General features: G+C 42.5%; 1 protein-coding gene across 2 annotated transcripts in view; it reads right to left on the reverse strand.

Moving 5' to 3' along the window:
• The window catches only part of NSMCE2 (NSE2 (MMS21) homolog, SMC5-SMC6 complex SUMO ligase), a 228,362-nt gene that overhangs the window by 39,149 nt on the left and 167,495 nt on the right, over positions 1–21,718 (reverse strand). The window lies entirely within an intron of this gene.

The raw sequence follows: 21,718 nt of genomic DNA on the forward strand, positions 1-21,718 counted from the left end.
AGGACAGATAAAAGAAAATATTACTTTACTCAGTGTGTGGTTGGTCTGTGGAACTCTTTGCCACAGGATGTGGTGACGGCATCTGGCCTGGATGCCTTTAAAAGGGGATTGGACAAGTTTCTGGAGGAAAAATCCATTATGGGTTACAAGCCATGATGTGTATGCGCAACCTCCTGATTTTAGAAATGGGCTATGTCAGAATGCCAATGCAAGGGAGGGCACCAGGAGGCAGGTCTCTTGTTGTCTGGTGTGCTCCCTGGGGCATTTGGTGGGCCATTGTGAGATACAGGAAGCTGGACTAGATGGGCCTATGGCCTGATCCAGTGGGGCTGTTCTTATGTTCTTAAAGTAGAGCTCTAGATGCATCAACAGCTTGACTCAATGTAAGGCAGCTTTCTCAGACCTAAAACAATCAAAGTCCCTCACCACCCTTTGCTAGCAGTTCCAAGACAGAAAATCAAATCCCACCTTGCAATTTAGAACAAAATCCACATCAATGCAAATCATCAAATAAACTGCAAACAGTTTGGCAGGATTCATGAAGTTGGCCAACTTTCCTAAAGACTGCTGGCCTAAAGGCCAATAGATGTTAAGTTTGATGGGTCTTTTTAGTAGGGAGTCCAAAAGAACATGTGGAAAATATAGGCCTATACATCTCTTAGGCCTATACATTTTAATGGGAACTTCATTAAGAAGTAGGGTAGGAGATGTATAAGGATAAATAAAATAAAATAAATCTGCAAACCACTTGAGTCATCCTGAGTGCATTCAGCTGCTTTCAAGTGGTTCACAACTGCGGTAGCCATAGATTCATTGCAATGCTCATTTCATATCTTCTTAATGCTTCCTTTCTGAATAGCTCTTAGCATTCAGTTTTCCTTTCTTTAAATTTTTTAACTCTTGAGGAGTAAAACCACAACCAGCACATAAACAGCTGGCCTCGGTGAACCGTCTGCATCACAAACATCCTCTTTTTCCGAGTAAAATACTGATACCATCTGCTGCCATTTGCCATATGGCTCTGTGGGGGAAATCCTAAATGCTTTTGTTCAGCACCCGCCAGTTGTCCAAGTGTGTGTTACATAAAACGTTACAATTTACAGGAATGAAAGGGAAATCCCCCATTAAAAAGTATTGCATCATCCACCTCTACAGCACGGATCTGAACAAGTTAGAGCAATATGAGAATCTGTAAATTTCAGCTGGTTTGCTATAATCAAAATCAACAGATCGGGAGTTCAATCTGCATCATACAAATACCAGAAACCCTGTTATATAAAAAGCTCCAGAATTTGCTGGTGTGTAAATTTTTAATTAAAGCAAAACACCTAAATTTAAATCCCCACAAAACCGTGTATCTATCAAGCACTCAATGTGAAATTAACAACAGTGCATAAGAATAACATAAAGTAGGGATAATCCTGTCTCTCCACTCTTCAACCACCGCAATCCATAAATTGCTTCAAGCAGCTTTGTATACTCAGTAGGTATGGACTATACTATATAAACTTTTCTTTCCTCAGAAGACCTGCCAGGCTAGTGGTCCCTTTTGTGCATTCTGCCCAACTTTTAGCTTACTCTTTGCGGGTTAATTGCTGTTTTCTGGGTTTGCTGGCAATCCAACAGCACCCTGCACATGCCCGATCTTGTCTGATCTTGGAAGCTAAGCAGGGTCAGGCCTGGTTAGTACTTGGATGGGAGACTGCCTGGGAATACCGGGTGCTGTAGGCTTATACCATAGTCTTTCGAGACTGAAGGCTGCCAACCAATCCTGATCTTTTAAACCCTTTAGCCATTTGGTAACGTATATGTAGCAGACACGGTTCTCAGAAGCCAGTTGCAAAATGCTGGCTGCTGTTTTAACTACACAAGAGTAGGAAGAGAACACATTAAGAGCTATTTAGAAAGGCAATGTTAAGCAGTTAATTGTCAGATCCAGTTCCCATTAAGCCTAGGGTGAGGCAAGGCAAGTGTAGGCAAAGGTGGTCTACAGCCAACAAGGAACAGCAAGTTCAGTCTCCACGCTGCTCAGAACAGTAAGCAAACCTGACCTGGAAACTCTGATAAAGATCTGGAAGTATCTTCTGAAGTGCTGTGACCTACTGGTTCATTGGCTGGATTTGCTGGTCTCTCTGCATCTATTATTTGGCTAGAACTGGATGATGGTACACAAGTGGAACCCTCATCTGATATACCTTGATTGACTTGATTGATTGTGACGCAAACAAATCACATTACAATATAGTTACTCCCAGCACCACCCACGTGCCACTGAAAAAAGCTTTGTGTGCTGAGGTCTTCCTAAGCCAAAAATCACTCAGATATGGAACCCATGAGTGAGGCTGAGTCCCAGCACTGGAGTCAACAACAACTGTTTCAAAATCATGGTAATCTCAGGGACAGTGAACCAATTATTTATTTGGCTATGTAACCACTTTGGGAACTACAGTACTTCTTGTTTCTAATTTCTTTGCCACACGCTATTGCAAATGCTCAAAGGCAGACTTTCAAACCCTTTTCGTGTCAAAACCTCAGAAAGTCTGCTTCCAAGGATTTGCAAAGTGGCCTGTTCATTAACTGAAACTCGGTGAGTAAATGGCACATGATGAGACTCTTGACTGCTTGGCTGGCCTCAACTTTTGTGAATCCCACGTTCAGAAAAAGGAGGACATTATAACAATTGCTGCAAAGTCTTAGTACAGTACACAGCTTCATAGCTGCAGGCACCCGAAAGAGAAATGCCTGAATATGTACAAAAAAATTAAGTGATCTCTTTATTTTCATGTGTTATAGTTGTTGGCAACCTTCAGTCTCGAAAGACTATGGTATCGCGCTCTGTGTTATATAGTAAGGTAATGGAGATGGGTTCTTGGACTAGGACAGCCAGCAGTCACATCTGGTGTCTTATCTCCTGCACAACTCTGTGTCCCCTGCAAGCTCCATATGCCGTTTATTGCAGTGCAAACGTGTCACTTAGGCTGCTGTGATTGCTAGCTGACCCCACTGGCCAATCACAGCTCATGCGGGCCAATAAAACCTTGGGTTTGGAATCAATCAGGGCAATTTGCCACAACAGGAACGACATATAACTCCCAGTGCCATCCTCTTCCTCCCCTAACTGTCATCTTTGAAACTCAAGCTTTGGTCTGGTCCTGGCTATGTCCCTGCCTCTAACTCCTTAGCTGTTTGGATCACACCTGGTTTCAGCACCCAACAGATCCATGATAAGGCCAGACAATTATTCATTTGCCTAAGCAAACTGTAACAGAGTTCAACATGCGAATAATAGAAGGACAAGTGCCATTCATTCAGCTTGTACAAGTCCATGACTACTTCAAGTTGAGGTGCATGAATGGAATGAGTCTCTATCACTGCAGTAGGGGAGGAGGAGGAGGAGATGCCACCTCTCTGACGGGGATGGGAAATCGACTTGTAAAGACTCAACCTGCAAAAACACATGCTTTTCGTGACTCGTGTTAACTTGAGTCATGGACATCATTGACTCTGACCCAACTCACTACATGGGCCAGTGATTCAGAAAAGGACCATGACTTGAACTGACTCAAGTCCTGACTCATTTTTGTGTGCGTGTTCTTGCTTACTTTTTCTTTGCTGCACCTGTGACTTGTTTCTCATAATGACTTGGACTCAAGTAAAAATGATTCTACAGAAGCTCAGGACAAGTTGTGATGGTTGCCTGTTGTAATGAGCCAGGGGTTGGAAACTCGCAGCTTGATTCGTGACTTTGTGCAGCGACTCCAGCACATCCCTGCTCTCTGGCTACTTTCTGCCAGCACATCACCTTATGAATGGACTCTAATTTCACATAAGCCTTGATAGATTATACCTACTGCAGCATATGGTGTAGACCAGTGGTTCTCACACATTCAGCACCAGGACCCACTTTTTAGAATAAGAATCTGTCAGGGCCCACCTGACAGTGATGTCATAACCGGAAGTGATATCATCAAGCAGGAACATTTGGAACAATCCTAGGATGCAATCCTACCCACACTTACCCAGGAGTAAATCCCATTTATTACCATTGTTAAAAGAATATACATAGTAGCCTATTAAAAGTACAGGTCTGTAACATTTCCCCAAATGCAGTCACATACCATGGTAGCATCAAGTTTAGTATAGTAAAAATAAAACATTGAAATCAATGGGGACCCACCTGAAATTTCCTCGCAACCCACCTACTGGGTCCCGACCCACAGTTTGAGAGACACTGGTGTAGATGCTTTAGTCCAACTGAATAAGAGAGAATGTTAGGTTCACCTGAGGAGGTTTAGATTGCATTGTTGGGGCAGGGTGGAGAAGGGGATCTCATAACTGTGCAGTGAACTCTGAAGTACTGCAGGATCAGACCAAAGATCCATCTAGACCAGGGGTCCCCAAACTTTTTGGCCAGAGGGCTGTATGAAATATCTGGCACGGTGCTGAGGGCCGGAAAAAATTTAAATGTATATAAAATTTAAATAAATAAATTAGAGATGAAACTTAGATGAATGAATACATGAATGAGTGGGCTCATTCACTCAGCCCCTCTGGCCCTCAGAACACCATCCAGATGCAATCAGAGCACAGCTCTGGTCATGTTCAGTCAAGTGGGCCAGAGGCTTTCAGGGGACAAGAGGCTGGCGGCGGGCCGGATAAAGGCTCGCTGCGGGCCGCATCTGGCCCCTGGACTGGGGTTTGGAGACCCCTGATCTAGACCATCCTGTTTCCCAAAGAAGGACCTTAGTCTGATCTAGTATAGTTTCTTATGCTCTACAAAGTTATTCACAATGCTTTGTATTTCTATCCCCATCCACTCCCAAGTCCACATCATGGTCCTTTCTAAACCATCAGTATATTTACCCTTACCAAAAAAAAAAAATCTAGTATGCATATCTAGTTTACCAGTGGTCCTTCCTGACTAAGCTGTGATTAACTCAAGTGTTTGTTGGAGAAACACCAGTAGGTCTGCAGTTCCTACAACTCATCCCAGGGTGAGGTGGGAGTGCAAGCTCCCCTCTATACGGTTTACTTGAAAAACCATGGCCCATTCAAGGAAACAGCTCTGACAGTCACCCAATTTTTCTAGAAACATCACCCATATCCAATTACACGTCATAGCTAACTGCGCAAGTCTGTTACCACAATCCTGTACGTCCTCCACAGAAGCTGCTCAACACAGTGTCAAGGTGATAACTACAGTACTAGAAGACACATACAACAGTATCAGCATCGCATAATTACTTATGTGCTAACCATCACATACATGGCTTGTACATTTTGGGGGAATGCAAGATATTGGGTTTTATTTCTTTTAAGGCTACAGACTGGCCTAGCTCGACATAGGGCACCTTTTTTGTATACAGTGGAATGTCTGAAAATGTCAGTCAGCTAAAGGCCCACTCAATGTTAAGCCAAGTTTCTTGAAACCAAACCAGCAGCAACTCAGTGCATCATCTAAACCAGCATTTCTCAGGTAGTACCTGAGCTGCTGAACAGTGGTACACAAAGCTGACTCTCCTAGTGAAGCTCCACTTCCAATGCCCAAGCCAATTTTGGATGGAAGATCAGCTTCTCTCTTGGGCAGGCTTCTGCTTACCAGCTGATTGTTGGCTGTCGCCTTTAAGAGCTCGGTGCCTTCCCCCTTTCCTCAGAGCTTTCGCATGGCAGGACCAGAAGAAACAGGACCATGGATTGATTTCACTGGTATTGTTGGTACTTAAGATAAGAAAGACCACGAGAGGTGGTACATCAGGGAAAAAGGATGAGAGACACTGCTCTAGACCAATGTTTCTGTGGAACTAAAATGGTTTTAACCCCTTCATAATTAATTGAGAAACATGTACCCAGTTCCTCTTTTCACATTTGTGGTTTACTTGGAAAGTTTCCTTATTCTCTTGCTCACATAATTCCTATACACAAAAAATCCTCTCTGTCTCTCTCTCTCTCTCGCTCTCACAGACACACATATGCTTTCTACATACTTTATCTGAGTGTGTTGGAATTTAAATTATGACCTTCCTAGTGTTTAGAGCAGGGGTGTCTAAAGTTTTTGGCAGGAGGGCCACATCATCTCTCTGAGACTGTGTTGGGGGCCGAGGGGAAAAAAGAATTAATTTACATTTAAAATTTGAATAAATTTACATAAGTTTACATAAATGAATATATTAAAGATATGAATGAATGAAGGCCTTTCAATAGCTGAAGGCCTGTAAAAGGCCTTGCACAAAGCAAGGCTGGTCTTTCCTTTTCTGCCGCTGCTGCATTACAGATGTGAAACAACAAGCAGTGGAGGGAGCCCTCATCCAACAGCTCACGCAAGAGGTTAAACAGTCGCCCTCACGCTGACAGCAGTTGCGTTGGGCCAGTGTGGGCTCCAACAAATCTCCGGAAGGCCAGAGGCTCACTGGAGACTGAGGGCTCCCTGAGGGCCGCATTGAGAGGCCTCAAGGGCCGCAAGTGGTCCCAGGGCCTGGGTTTAGGCACCCCTGGTTTAGAGCAATGTATCCTGACTAGAAAAACCCATGTACAAGTCCCTGTCAGCCAGTGTAGAATAAACGTGTGAAAAAATAAATACAATATAGGTTACTCATCAACTGATATTCACAAGTGAATACTTGTGAGTAACCTGTATTTTAAAATAAATACAATATAGGTTACTCATCAACTGATATTCACAAGTGGACACTTGTGAATATCAGTTGATGAGTAACCTGTATTTGTTTTTTCACACATTTATTCTACCCTGGCTGACAGGGACTTGTACATGGGTTTTTCTAGTCAGGATACACTGCTCTAAACACTAGGAAGGTCATAATTTAAATTCCAACACAGTCCAGATAAAGTATGTAGAAAGCGTGTGTGTGTGTAGTTGTGAGTCCCAGAGAACTACTGGTCCCATAATGGTCCCAGAGAACTACTCCCTCCCTCATGACTTTTTGGCAAGGGCGCAAAACATACCTGTTTCATCTGACATTTGGTTGATGGGTGGATATTTTCCCTCCACACCTCTGTCATAGTGTGGAGACTTGACTGCTTCCCTGGACAAATTTGTCCCCCCCCCCCTCTTTGCAATAGCTTGCCAATGTGTGTTAGGTTTTTAGGTTTTGTGAGGTTTTAATGTTTTTACTTACTGCTGTGATACATCGTTCATCTTATTGTGGAGCTTTGTAAACCGTCTTGGGTATTTGCTTCGGCATAGGAAAGGTGGAACATAATTTTTTTCCCCCTCAAATAAATAAAGAGCAAAAGAGAGAAAGAAAAAGGAAGACAAAGTAGCCTTTATTAACAGATAGTATTTATGACAGTTGACAACCTTCAGTCTTGGAAGACTATGGTATCGCGCTCTGAATGGTGGTTCTGGAATAGTGTCTAGTGTGGTTGAATAGGCCGATCTGGGAGTGACAATCCCTTCCACACTGGGAGCAAGTGCAGTCTGTCCCTAGACTGGTCTGGTCTGGTCTGGACTGGACATCCCTGTATTCTCTTCAGATATATTTTAAATATATCTGAAAATACCATTCAGATTAAAATATCTGAAGTAGATGACTCATTCAACATAAAATGATAAACATAATAAAACAATTAAAAGAAAAAATAAAACCAGAAGCCAAACACTCCAAGATGATGTAAAAATAAGAGAGAGCAAGCCAATAAAAGCAGCAGCCACCAATCACTCATCAAAAAGCCCTAGAGAAACTTAATCAACCTAAATGAGGAAAGAGCTGGTGCCAGTCCAACCCATTTACAGAGGACATTCCAAAATTGCACACCACCACTGAAAAGGCCCCCATTTCAGCTGTCATCTGTTAACCTCTGATGGCAGGGGAATCTGGAAGAGGACCTCCAAAGCAGATCTTAAATATAAGCAACACTAATTAACAGTCAATGGAAAGGATGAAGCAGGAAAACTGACAACATGTTGGCCTTGATCCATGCTGTGTGCCCTCCAAGATGTTTCAGCAGGGAGGGGAGAAAGATGTTGCCACATTGCTTGGCTCCTGGCCTCCCTTTAGACTTCTGCTCATGTGCTTCCTCCCTTGTGTGATTACATAACTTGCAAGCAGCACACCTCTCAAAAGTCTGGCTATCGCTCATATGTCATGTAAAGAAGTCACTGGGAAAAACTACATGGGTAGACGTCATATACCTTTAAATATACCATCATATATACCAGGGGTGCCCAAACCCCGGCCCTGGGGCCGCATGCAGCCCACGAGGCTTCTCAATGCGGCCTTCAGGGAGCCCCCAGTCTCCAATTAGCCTGCACTGGCCTGACACAACTGCTCTCAGCGTGAGGGTGACTGTTTGACCTCTCGCGTGAGCTGTGGGATGAGGGCTCCCTCCACTGCTTGCTGTTTCATGTCTGTGATGCAGCAAAAGCAGCAAAGGAAAGGCTAGCCTTGCTTTGTGCAAGGCCTTTTATAGGCCTTGAGCCATTGCAAGACCTTCATTTATTCATATAAGTTCATCTTTAATATATTCATTTATGTAAACTTATGCAAATTTATTCAAATTTTAAATGTAAATTAATTCTCCCCCCCCCACCCCGACACATTGTCAGAGATGATGTGGCCCTCCTGCCAAAAACTTTGGACACCCCTGATATATACCATCAGCACTGGAGCAACTGAGAAGGTTGCAGGAACCATGATAGCACATCTGCACGTACAAAGGGAGTCTTACTATACCTACCTTTCCTCTTTGCCTACATTAAATCCCAACACACAAAACCTGTCCCATTTTCCTATGCACCAGGTGCAATTGAGAATCCACACTCACATAAAAAGGATCCCAACGGATAGAAACAAACAGGACACCCCTTCTGCACATGGCATGTGCACTAGAACCACTGGTTTCTACCCTAATTGTCCAATCTTGATTTATTGGCCTGATTGTCAGCTACTTCATGCTATATTCTGTTGTATGAAAACAGCAAAGGGGGAATTGAACAACAGATCCTTAATGCTTTCCAATATTAAATTTCTTTCTTGGAAGAGTAAAGAACATCCATGACTCTCATTCCATACCTTTTATCTCACGCCCATGAAGACTGAAATAACTTCCCAAACTCATTGGAAGAAGCAGAATTCAATTATGCTTCATCTGAAGAAATCTACTATAATAAATTATATATATATATTTTTAATTTATCCACAAGGGTGATTTAACTTAATACTTAGACAGGATATCCATCAGACGGTGCCCTCCTAATAAGATTACACCATATCGAATCACTCAAACATACATTTCCTGAGGAGGGAAAATGGTAATGAACTTATGCTAAGCTGTCTTGACAACTTTCTTGGCATCTTAAATCAGTATTAGCTAATTTGGACAGGTCAACATGATGAAGCTCTGGAAACTATTTTCTAGATTCTGTTTCCTCTGCTTGAAGCCAAAAGCATATTTGGGATGTCACTGATTTTAGCTGCTTCATTTCGAGCAGTGGTTCTCAAACTTTTAGCATGAGGACCCACTTTTTAGAATGAGAATCTGTCAGGACCCACCGGAAGTGAAGTCATGATCAGAAGTGACATTATCAAACAGGAAAATTTTTAACAATCCTATGCTGCAATCCTACCCACACTAACCCAGGAGTAAATCTCATTTACTATCATTGTTAAAAGCATATACATAGTAGCCTGTTAAAAGCACAGATCTGTGACGTTTCCCCAGATGCAGTTACATACCATAGTAGCATCAAGTCTAATACAGTATATTCAAAATAAAACATTGAAGTGAATGGGGACCCACCTGAAATTTTGGCTCCTGACTCACCTAGTGGGTCTTGACCCACAGTTTAAGAAACACTGATTTAGACTATTTTAAACATTTTATCTGGTATAATCATCTTAATGTTGCTGCTCTATTGGCTGTTTTAAGAAAAATGGCATTCCTTTGTGCTTTTATTTTGTAAACCAGTCTGTGCAAAACTCTTTAGAGAGCGATATAGATAGATAGGATTGGGCCAGCGTATGCAGGGCTTTACGACAGTGGAACACAGTTCTGTTGTCATATAATGGTTGTCAACAGAGTGCTCCATCAGTGGCCATATTGGGAGCACTGCCATAGGAGGTGACACGCCATACTATCCAACTCTCACCAGAATGGAATGGAATGCAGCGGTGGGGGCAGGGAGGGGGTGAACAGGGTGGGGAGGGGGTGAAATGGGGCAGGGTGGCTGCAAAAGGAGGTGGATTCCGCTGTGATTGTGTCCACCAGATCCTACCCTTTCTTCTTGAAGCCTCCCCACCCCTTCGTCTCCTCGGATGTGCAACAGCGAAACTGCTGGTGCAGCTCCAAGGAGATCCATTGCAGAGCAGAAGGCGTATGGAGGGTTATGGGGATTTAAATCCCTTCCCCTGTGAAGCCTCTTGATCTGCATCCCCCTAGCCAGGCTGGATACACCATACCTGTTTTTGGCACAACTGTACCAGCGAGGGAAGGGAGGTAGGCCTGGGCTGTAAATTGAAATAATGAATTAATAGGAACAGAGATTTCAGTCAAGGGATTTGTGAGGAAAACCATTGCTCATATATTACCTTGCAATCCTTACAATAACCCCATAAAGTAGCTCTGTATTATTATTCCCTTATAGCAATTGGAAGAACTGATGAAAGAGGTTGGCTTGCCTAGAGCCACCTAGTGAGCCCAAGGCAGAGAAGTTTGAACCACAACTTCCTGAGTACAGTGGCCACAACACTAATCGGTTATCTCCTGGGTATATCCAACTGGGAACCCTCCTGTGGACAGAAGTATTCTTAGCCAGGATAGGAAAGGACCTCTGGACAACTACCACCAATAAATGGATGATATCACTGGAATAACATGACCAGTTTATTATTGCTTTGAAACAAAGTCAGTATATTGTCTGAAGCTCTTTTTAGATATATTTATGTGTCACTTTGCATATTAATAGTTTAAGGATTGATGACAAGAAAAAACAGTTGTCACAGAGGCCTTCAATCCAGGAGTCAGAAAGTTTAGCAAACTCCCTCCTCTTAGGCAGAGAATGCATGATCTATCTTGCTGGGTTGGGCAGGAGTTCCTTAAGTGTTTACTTGGGTTTTTCATTACTTAAAGAATTATGAGTCGATGAATCACCTGCCTTACAACCACTGAATGAATTTTAACTAATGAAATTAAATGTAAATAAACTTGTATATTACCAAAACCTCAGTATGTGCACCTTTTGAGATACTGAAGGAAGTGAAAGATAACATCACACCTTAATCAAATCTACCACTCATTTTTAGAAGGGAAGGACGTTCATAATTTACCCTTTCTGCAGTTCTTAGAATACCAGAGGCATGGGCCATGCCAGAGGACAGCATATACAGGTCTGTATCAGACATGATTGCTAGTGGATATAAACGTATCTGCTGGGATATGTGCATCTTGGCAGCTCCCTTGGAACCCAATCTGCTTTCTTCAAACTCCCTCTAACTAACCAGTTTGGGATGATGACCTGCAACAGGCATCAGATAAGGCCTGGCCAGGGACCAGTATGGGTTGTGACATCCTGCTGGTCTGGATTATAGGAGCCACAAGTACTGAAAAGAGAGCTTGGTTACATCATACTGAGATAAGAGAGGCTCTGTGAGACAAGAGAGGGTCTAGGAGTGATCACGTTGACTGCTCTGGTTCTTTCTGTGTTCCAGAGGTACACCAGGGCACTGACAGGAGCACTAAACTCTCCAGAGATATCAGGAAACCATACACATCGACAAGATAAGATGGAGAACCATCATAATTAGTTTTCAACCTCTATAATGGTCAGAGACCACTCATCTAACCCTGACCAGGTAATGTTCTGTCCCAAAAAAGGCCCATGTCTCTGTCCCCCAGCAACAGAATAAGACAAGGTGTGTCTTTCATGTGATGGCCAGGTGAAACTCTCAGCAGTTCTATTGCTGTTATGGTGGCAATGACATCTTGAGCTGCTCCTGACATGGTGGTCCCAAAGAACATGCCAACCAACCAACCCACCTACCCCCCCCCTGCAAAAAAAAACAAGCTTTGGGTCCTCTGACAGGTCAGGCAGGCAGATTGCTAGGTTAGGGATCTCAAACTCATATATAGAGTTCTGAAGTTAGCATTCATGGTGCTTGCTGACGGCTCGAAATGACATCATTAAGCAGAAAGTGACATCATTAAGCAGGTGATTAGCTGCAAATGACAGAAGACAAAATGTGCAAATCTTGTTCACATTTTCAAGGGATGAAAGAGCCCAATTATCAAGTTGGAGAGAGCCCAATTGTAAAGGGGGGAGGGGGAATAAACTGCTTCCAGGAGCTGCATTTGGACCTCAGACCTTAAGTTTGACACCCCTGTGCTAGGCAAAGGGTTGTGTAGTCCTCCAGTAGAATCCCAATCAAAAATAATCCAATCCAAAACTTCAGGTACAAACATTCAAAACTGCCAGACTGCTAGACAGGGAACCAAAATAATCCCTACAGACTGGAGCGATCCTAGAAGCCTGAAATATGCCCAGGTGTTGACCAGGCCTCAGCAGGACCTTACAGAACAGACAGGAGGAGAAACAGGAAGAAAAAAGTCACCTTTGATCACTTCCAGTGTCTTGCCAAGCAATTAATCTCCTGTGGACCACCAAAGAGGGCAAAGAACGGACTACCCAAAGCCACTGATGTGTCAGCTGTGGCAGTGGGTGGTCTGTTGTCTGTCCTTTTTAATAGTCCATGGAGGAATGCTTGGAGATGGACCTCCAAAGAGGGTGGTCCGCAAGCTTCTAAAGGTTGGGAACTACTGCTGTAGAGCTTGCTCCTTCCCTGTGCCTCAGGCCTGGATGGGTTGGATTGACGAGCGGTGCTTTCCCCCACGACTTTCCTCCCCTTTTTTCCACGCGGACCACTGCTTGGAAACTAGTGCTCTACAATCTATTCCTGAAGCAAAAATATCATTAAATCCTTTAAAACAGTCTTAATTGCACTAATTTGTAGCAAATCTAAATCTTCTTTCACCCTTCAATCTTCCTGCCCTCTAAAAAAGGTTGATATTGCAGCAAAATTTGGAGCTTCATTGTCTTAATCAAATTGGATCAAAATTGCAGAGCACTACTATCTGTACTACAAGAGACAACTTAGAGCTAATGAATTTCAGTATGACACTGCCCACATCACATGGAACTTAGAACATATTCCATTTATATCTTTAGTATCTAATTCACACTGCATTGCTGACACAGATGTGCAACTCTAGACTTCTGTCACTTCCTAGAATGTCACAGATGTGGCATCTAGTGTGAGATTTTTTTTTTAATTTTAAAGAAGTGTTACATGGGTAGGACCATGATGAAATTAATTAGCAGATCAGAAAATAGCAGCAAAAAAAAAAATTTGAGAGCTAGCTTTCTATGAGATCTTATTTATGGGCAGATCTTGCAAGCTGATCGGCTTCACTTAAGTCTGTGGTAATAGCTGCACTTAGCATCTAATTGATGTTTAGGTAATTCAGCAACTGAAAAGTCTGAAACACATGCGTAACACATTAAGTCAGTGACTATGTGCTGTATATCAATCGGTGCACCGTCCAAAGGTTGGCGTGACTTTTTGAACAGACGCCTGTCAAGGGATGCTTTCAGACATATTATTGACTTGTAGCAGGCCAATAATAAATTGACTATGCAGTATTCTGCTGACATCACCCTAGAGAGGGATGAAACTGATGCAACATTTGATGCCCACGCAACAAATTTATGAGTGTGTACAGATCAATGGCATGGTGAGAATGGACAGAACAAATTTCACCCATTAGAAAGAGCAGACCAAACAAATCACCAGAGAAGCCCACAAGCAAGACATGAAGGTAGGAAACTCTTCCATTGGTTCATCCACAGTGCCTATTATTCAGAAGTACACTGCCTCCAAAACTAGTGGTTTCATTCAGTCACCACAAGGAACAGCCACTGATAGAACAATCCACACCTGTGGTAGACTTAGGGCAATCCAAATCTCTGGTTGGGCTGGTGCAAGTCCCTTGCATCAGTCCAATGGTGTTGTGAAAGTGCCATAAAGCACTTTCACACCACCATCAGAGGAGGAAGGTCAGTGCATGGATGTGTGTCAATCTCCAGCCCAAGCCCTGTTGGCCCAGCGTAAGAGGTAAACCTGTGCAAGCCGAGTCAGACCAACACAAGGGTCTGGGGGAGGTAGGCAGAGAATGAGAAGGAGGCATTTTGAGGTTAGGGAGGGAGGGTTGCCACACTTGTATCAGATCATAACCTCAGTCCCGGATACCCCGGGGCAGCTCTGAGTTGCTTGGATCTGCACCACCTAAGTGGCGCAGATCCAAGTAGCTCCACTGGGGCTACTGCAGCACAACATGGTGTAAGGGGAAGTGATTTCCCTTGCCCTGGACTGTGCCACTTTTGGCCCCAAACCTGCTCTGGATGTGGATCAAGCCTGCTGTCCTGTCTGCTCCAGAGCAGGTTAGGATTGGGCTGTTACTGTTCTACATAAACTGTCAAACTTAAGTTCCAGGGGACCCTCTTCACCTGACACTCTATGAACCTGAATCTTAATAACTTAACCCAATTTTTCCCATAGGCTCAATTATTCAGTATCCACTAATTCGGTATCCACTAGGTTTTCCAGAACCTAATCCTAGCGGATAACGAGAACTGCATATGCATTTTCACCACACCATTTACCATCTCACTTTTATGACAGTAGACTTTAGGTTCAACGGATGGACAGTTGATTATGGACTGACAAAAGGAAACACTTTTTCATGTAGTGCTGGATGTGCAATTGGATAGAATTCATCATCAAAAGATGTGGTGATCGCTAATGGCTCAGGGCCCAATCCTATCCAATTTTCCAGTGCCGGTGCAGCCATGCCAATGGGGTGTGCACTGCATCCTGTGGTGTGGGGGTAGTCATAGAGGCCTCCTCAAGGTATGGGAACATTTGTTCCCTTACCTTGGGGCTGCATTGCAGCTGTACTGGTGCTGCAAAGTTGGATAGGATTGGGCCCTCAGATGGCTCTGACAAGAGAACTGGCATTCATGAGAGATATATCAGCAGCTATTAATCAGGATAGCTAAATAATAAGCAATATATTTGATAGGACTTACCATCCTGACAGTTGTAAACCCTTAAATGTAAAATATATTGATAAATCAATTAAATGTCATATATAGCATATAAACAATTACATGTTCTGCTTCAAATGCTTGAAGTACCTCTGGCTGTGCTAATTGTGCAACACACATACACACACAGGACAAGACCAACCAAAACAACACCCTCCAAATAGCAACTTTCAGTACAATGCCTTTATTTCTAGAGAAATAATGGATTGATTTTTTTTTTTGTTGAAATGACCAGCGCTCCTTTCTTCAAAGTAAAATATTGAAGCATTTAATTCTTATATCATTATAATTAGGGCAACAATTAAACATAGCAAATCCTTCGCCATTCTTTCACCACCAGTGACAGAACCTTCGATTGACAGGGTTTTCCTACTGAGACCTGGTAAAACCGAGGTGGGTCTCTGTTAAAAACGCAAAAATAAATATTCTCCTATGAAGATGTGGCAAATAACCTTCATATGAATGAGTTAGCTAAACAGAACCTCCATGTACTTGGGCAGTTATGCCTGCCAATCTGAGATAATGGCCATCACCTTCATGTCTTGGTTTCCCAGAAAATTTCAACATTTTCCAGGGCTGATTGCATAAAAGTCCTGATGCTTCTTAGATGTTGTTCATGAGATTGTCCCAAGAAAAGTGATTTGAATAATCTATTCTGATGCAATTTTTCCACATCAATATTCTGATGGAACCAATTTTTAAAAAGTCATTGTGTGAGTGGTAAACAGTATGTTGAACTGGGACTTCATTTTGAGTAACTGCTGAGGCTTGTTTCTAATCTAGTGGTAACAACATTTTAGTCTGTTGTCGAAGGTTGTTTTAACTATAACCAGTAAAAAACAAATGGGACAGGAAGCAATACACATGTCCATAAAAAGGATTATCTGTAGAAGTTGTAAGTCAACGGAGTTTTTGCAGTTTTAATTTGTTTCTCCAATTTCTACCCTTCCTGGCGAGGCCTGAAGGAATGAGATCGAGGCCACAGAAACAGGCAGCTTTTGTGTTACCCTCCTGGATTCAGCTTTGCATTCATGTCAACTGTAGCACATATCATCAATTCTCGTTATCCACTGGAGTTAGATTCCTGGAAAACTCAGAGGATAGCAAATCACTGATCCTATGGGATCAATGGGGTTAGGGGGGGCGGGTAGCTAACTTGGCCAGGATTGCCAGCAGTGGACAGCTTCGGAATGATGCAGATACCTTCAAGATGGGTGTGGATAGCTTCAGAATGGCCACAGAGGCAGCAAATAGCTTTAGATAGCCGTGGATAGCCTAAGAATGACCACCACAAATAGCTTTGTGGATAGCTTCAGGATGGCCACGGAGAGCCTTAGAATGGCCACAGATAGCCAAAAACAGCGGGTGGTGTTTTATGAGTAACACTCTTGTTCCTGCAGATAAGCTAAATTTGCGGGAACAGAATGCATGGATAGCGAGAATTGACTGTACAGTATAGCTAGTACACTTCAATAGAGCAGTTCAAAGATTTCCATTTAGTTTGTCCCAAGCAAGTATGGAATTCTGTAAGTCATCTTGGCTAGACCAGAACCATTATTTACATTAGGCTTGACTTGAAATATCATGGACCATATTGCTGAAAGCAACCATGCCACTGAAGATAAGGTAGAGAGATTGGTGGGAAAAGTTTTTTTTTTTAATACAAGTACATCAAGTTACCTCATGGTTTCTAAAATGACACCAGAAAGCACTGTACAGCATTTCTTGAAACAAGCAAATGAGCACTGATTTTGATTGACTCATATCAACAAGCTGATACGAGTCTCTTAAGTTGTATCAGAACCACATGCTGAATTCTTGGAAAATCAAGGTTTGCCCTCTTCCCCCCACCTATGAAGGAAGACATTTTTTTTTTCCAGGCAGAGAATATGGCTTCATACTAGTCAAATATATTGTCTGAACAGTTGGAAGCCTAAAATAAGGATACCGTATAAATGTGGCAGCAATAAAATGAGCCATTTCAAATTAAGCCTCCAGCAGTAAAAAGCCTGTTTACGCTGTGTTATGACATGGCTCTCTGATGGTCATCCTTGGCTTCTCATTACAAAAATGTGAGTGTGAAAGTCATTGGAAGGCTGCATCAAGGAACAAAAGCTGTGATCCAGTTTCCAGCTGAGGATATGACTGAGCCAGTGGTATTTGCAAAAAGAAGCAGGATAGCCAACAGCGAAGGCATCTTTAAACATTAATATAAAATCATTTCCTGCAAGGATAATCTTCACAAGTCACTGAAAGGGTTGCACTAAGAGTTGATAGATAAAGTACGGAAGGCTTATCAAAACGTACAAGTTGATAAGAAAATCCCTGGCAAATTACAAAGTAAGATATATTCATATGGAGCAATCAATTCAAGATTGCAATGAATTTTCTGAGCTTGGAATGAGCTATGAATCTGGTATTTGGGGAATATGTATCCAATGTACAAAAGAGTGATTTATGTGCATATATTATGCAGTATGCGTTACCGTAAGAACGGTTCTCCATAGAGGAGATTCTTTGGCTGGATTCCAAAGAATCTCCTCTATGGAGAACTCGTGCAAGGAAAGCGCCCTACAGGTAGACCACAGCTGCGATACAAGGACATCTGCAAGAGGGATCTGAAGGTCTTAGGAGTGGACCTCAACAGGTAGGAAACCCTGGCCTCTGAGCGGCCCGCTTGGAGGCAGGCTGTGCAGCATGGCCTTTCCCAGTTTGAAGAGACACTTGGCCAACAGTCTGAGGCAAAGAGGCAAAGAAGGAAGGCCCATAGCCAGGGAGACAGACCAGGGACAGACTGCACTTGCTCCCAGTGTGGAAGGGATGGTCACTCCCGAATTGGCCTTTTCAGCCACACTAGAAGCTGTGCCAGAACCATCATCCAGAGTGCGATACCATAGACTTTCGAGACTGAAGGTTGCCAACTACTATGCGTTACAAAAAAATGAACATTAAAAAACTTTAATACAAAAGCTAAAGGAAGGTCTCTGCTTCCCTGAGTAGAAGAACGTCAAATGGTTTTTATAAGAGAGAACTTAGAACTGGCTTTTTGCATTCCCTGCCAGCTGCAAAACAACTGATTTAAAAAAAAAAATACAAGAGAAGAATCACTTTCCCATGAAATGCCCCAAGCACTATACAATGAAGTTAAGAATTAAAACAACCTACAAAACAAAATCAAAAATTTAAAATCAGCTGCAGTAAAATTCATATTTAAAATCAAGTTCAAACCAAGCAGCAGTACTATTTTTAGAAAGTTTTCCTGAGTAAAAGGTACCGTAATTTGCTTATGAAATGATGGAGCAGGACAAATTTCCCAGGATACCTAATGTACTGTGTTACTGTGAATGTTCTGCTCCTTAGACCCAAAGTTCTAAACAAGGAAGGCATGCAGACCAAGATCTCAGCTACTGCTCCAAGGCCACAAACTTACTCAGATGCCACATTGACAATGCACCAACATGGGTGCACCGACCACCATAGCTTAAGCCCATCCAGGCAATATCACAGTCATGCAGCCCTCCCAGTATCATCCCCTGTAAGCCTTCTCATCTGAGCTATAGTCTCCCTGACGTGGGTTTATATACCAGGTGTGCTGTGACTGGCTCCACCATATAGTCTGTGCCCTATGCTCCATCATAGGAAAGTGGGAGGGCTGGGTGGCAGAGGAAGACATAACTTTCTTATGTTTTTCCCCTTCCCAGTGGTTCTCTATGGGGTTACTCCTATCTGTGCCAACTTTCTCATTGGTGTAGCATTTTTCTGGCATTGGAGTCCATCACTAAAGGGGAGCTGGAATACGGCATATGTTGCCCCCTCCTCATCCCTCCCATGCTACACCCCTCTCCCCCATTTTGATTTCTCTGCCAGTGGAGTTGTGCCAGTGTCTGTACTACATCAATGCAGCATTTTTCGAGCACTGCGCTGACATCTGTGGGATATCTGTCATGGAGACAACAGGTAAGCATTGATGGGGGAACATACTCTACAAAGCATGCAAAACCCATATGTCATCGAAGACTTTAAAGAAAAGGCCCTATCACACTGTGAACTGGGTCCAGTAACTAAGAACAACAACTGCAGACACATTTAAATCAGTGTATTTCTTATCTGTCACCCGGTTCTTGTCAAAAGATGAGCATGTCACATTTTATACCAGCTGAAGTTTCTAAACCACTTTGGCAAAAAGATGCTGCATCTTTTGCTGCCTGTAATGCTGCATCAACCTGTTTTTTTGCATTCACCTGTTTATGTCAGCAAAACATCCTGACTACCCCAAAACCGGTCTGGGTATGACGTTTCCTTAAGGAAAGGAAGATGACAGCAGCACGCATCTTTGAGACTTTGTTTGACCATGTGAACAGGAAAACACACACTCAGACTCTTAAAATTAAACAACCACTATCATTTTCAGATTTTAGATATTACTATTTCCCGCATTCATCATTTTAATGACATTCACAAATTCAAGAATGTTAGAGGCAAAAAAAAAAAAAATGAAAACATAATAATAAATAAGAACTGTTATAAATAGCTAAAACTCTTACTACATTTTAAATTAAACAGTGTTAACGGGTGTCCCTTTTGCCATGTTCTGCCTAATATCACTGTGAAAGTCATGATCACAAAGTTTGCTGAGAACACAAAGGAACTGGATCAGTAACTTTCAAAACTGAGAGAGCTCAATCCTATGCAAGTCTACTCAGAATAATAATTCTGTAATTATTACTTTCAACTGTTACCCTGCACTTGCCCGATCTCGTCTGATCTCAGAAGCTAAGCAGGGTCAGGCCTGGTTATTACTTGGATGGGAGACCGCCTGGGAATACCGGGTTCTGTAGGCTTATACCATAGTCTTCAAGACTGAAGGTTGCCAACCATTACTTACAAGAATAATCAATGGGGAGTAATCAGTGGGGCTTAGTCCCAGGTACATGTGGGTAGGATTGCAGACAAAGAGCACAGAAAATCAGACATAGCCGAGAAGGAGAAATTAAAATAATTTAGCCTTGTGGTCATGAAAGACGCATTGATAATTTGATGGGATCTCAAGATGAAACGTACAACTGCGCAAACCTGGAGAACAATGTTTCATAACATAACACAACCAACACATTTCTGATGGGAATGGTTGGGAGATGCTTGCATTTCTAATCTATTGCATTACCTCTGAACAAATCCTGTGAAATAGGGCGACAAAGGCCTGAGCCAGCTGGTTCATGTCAATGACATACTCAACAGAAACATTTCCATTTTCTCATGGTCGAGAACAAGCCATCAATGCACTCAATTGGCAATGCCCTCTACTCATTTCTTCATACCAGGTAATGAATTTGCAGGTTCTGATTGGGAAAGAATCTTACTGATGCATATCATCAACATGGTAATAGGGCTACTATTCTATGAACAGGATTAATCTTAATCAAGAGGTGGCAAACACATTGAGCAACAAAGAAGATAGGAGGATATGGCCTTGAGGCTGTTGTATTTCAAAATCCTCATTGACTATGTGCAATTGCTCTTCATCACCATAGGAGATTCTCCTTCTAAGTACAGATGGATCTATTGGAATAACCTCGTTTACCAAAATAGGCACCTGTGGTTGACTGAGGATGTTTAGTGTGATAAAAATGGCTGGCAGATCTCGAAGTCTGAAATTATATTTTCACGGTGGTGAAAATGGAACACCCCAGAAACCCACCCAGATCAAACATTTACATGCAAGAAATAAGGCCCTGTATCTGTGGATTCACATATCCACGGATAGGGTTCACGGGGCCCCCTCTGTGTGCCCTTCTCAGGATGGGAATCCTCCTCACCTTTGAAGGTCATCTGAGTTCAGCAGAGACTGTACATGTCTGTCCACATGGTGTACAGCCATGGTGAAGCCATGGTGTAGGCTTCCTCATGAGGAAGGTGCTTGAACCATTCACTAAAGAGGCTATGCTATGTCTCCAAAACTAGACGTGATAGGGCAAAACGGATGCCATTTTTGGAATCGGCACACCAAATATTCCCAGGAATTGGTGTAATGTTTAAGGAAGCAAAATGTTTGTTGGCCTGCACTATCATTGCTAAAAGCATATACATAGTAGCTTGTTAAAAGTACAGATCTGGAACATTTCCCCAACTGCACTCAAATACCATGGTAGCATCCAGTCTAATATATTAAAAATAAAATACACATTGAAATGAATGGGGACCCACCTGATATTGGTTCATGAGTGAGTCCCAACCCACAGTTTGAGAAACACTGCTCTAGAATACAAGGAGGATGACAGTAAGGTTGGGTCTGAAATATATATTGATTTGTTTTTACCAAATATTTCACTATGCACTTTCAAATGTGATGAACGCCACTTTGAAGGCCTTCTGATAGAAAAGTCACCTAGAAATAAACCAAGTACTGTATGAGCTTTAGGAATTCACTATGACAGCTTGTTGTGACAGTCACAAGCTTAAGTGTTGCAACAAAAGGATTAGACAAATTCATGGAAGGCAGACATATCAACATCTATTACCCCGGATTGCTAAAGGGAACTTCCTCCTGCAGACAACAGTAGACTTCTCAGATGGTGGGGATAAGCAATCAGGGAGGGTAAAAAA

The sequence above is a fragment of the Tiliqua scincoides genome, chromosome 4 (genome assembly GCF_035046505.1).
Source record: "Tiliqua scincoides isolate rTilSci1 chromosome 4, rTilSci1.hap2, whole genome shotgun sequence".
Taxonomy (NCBI): domain Eukaryota; kingdom Metazoa; phylum Chordata; class Lepidosauria; order Squamata; family Scincidae; genus Tiliqua; species Tiliqua scincoides.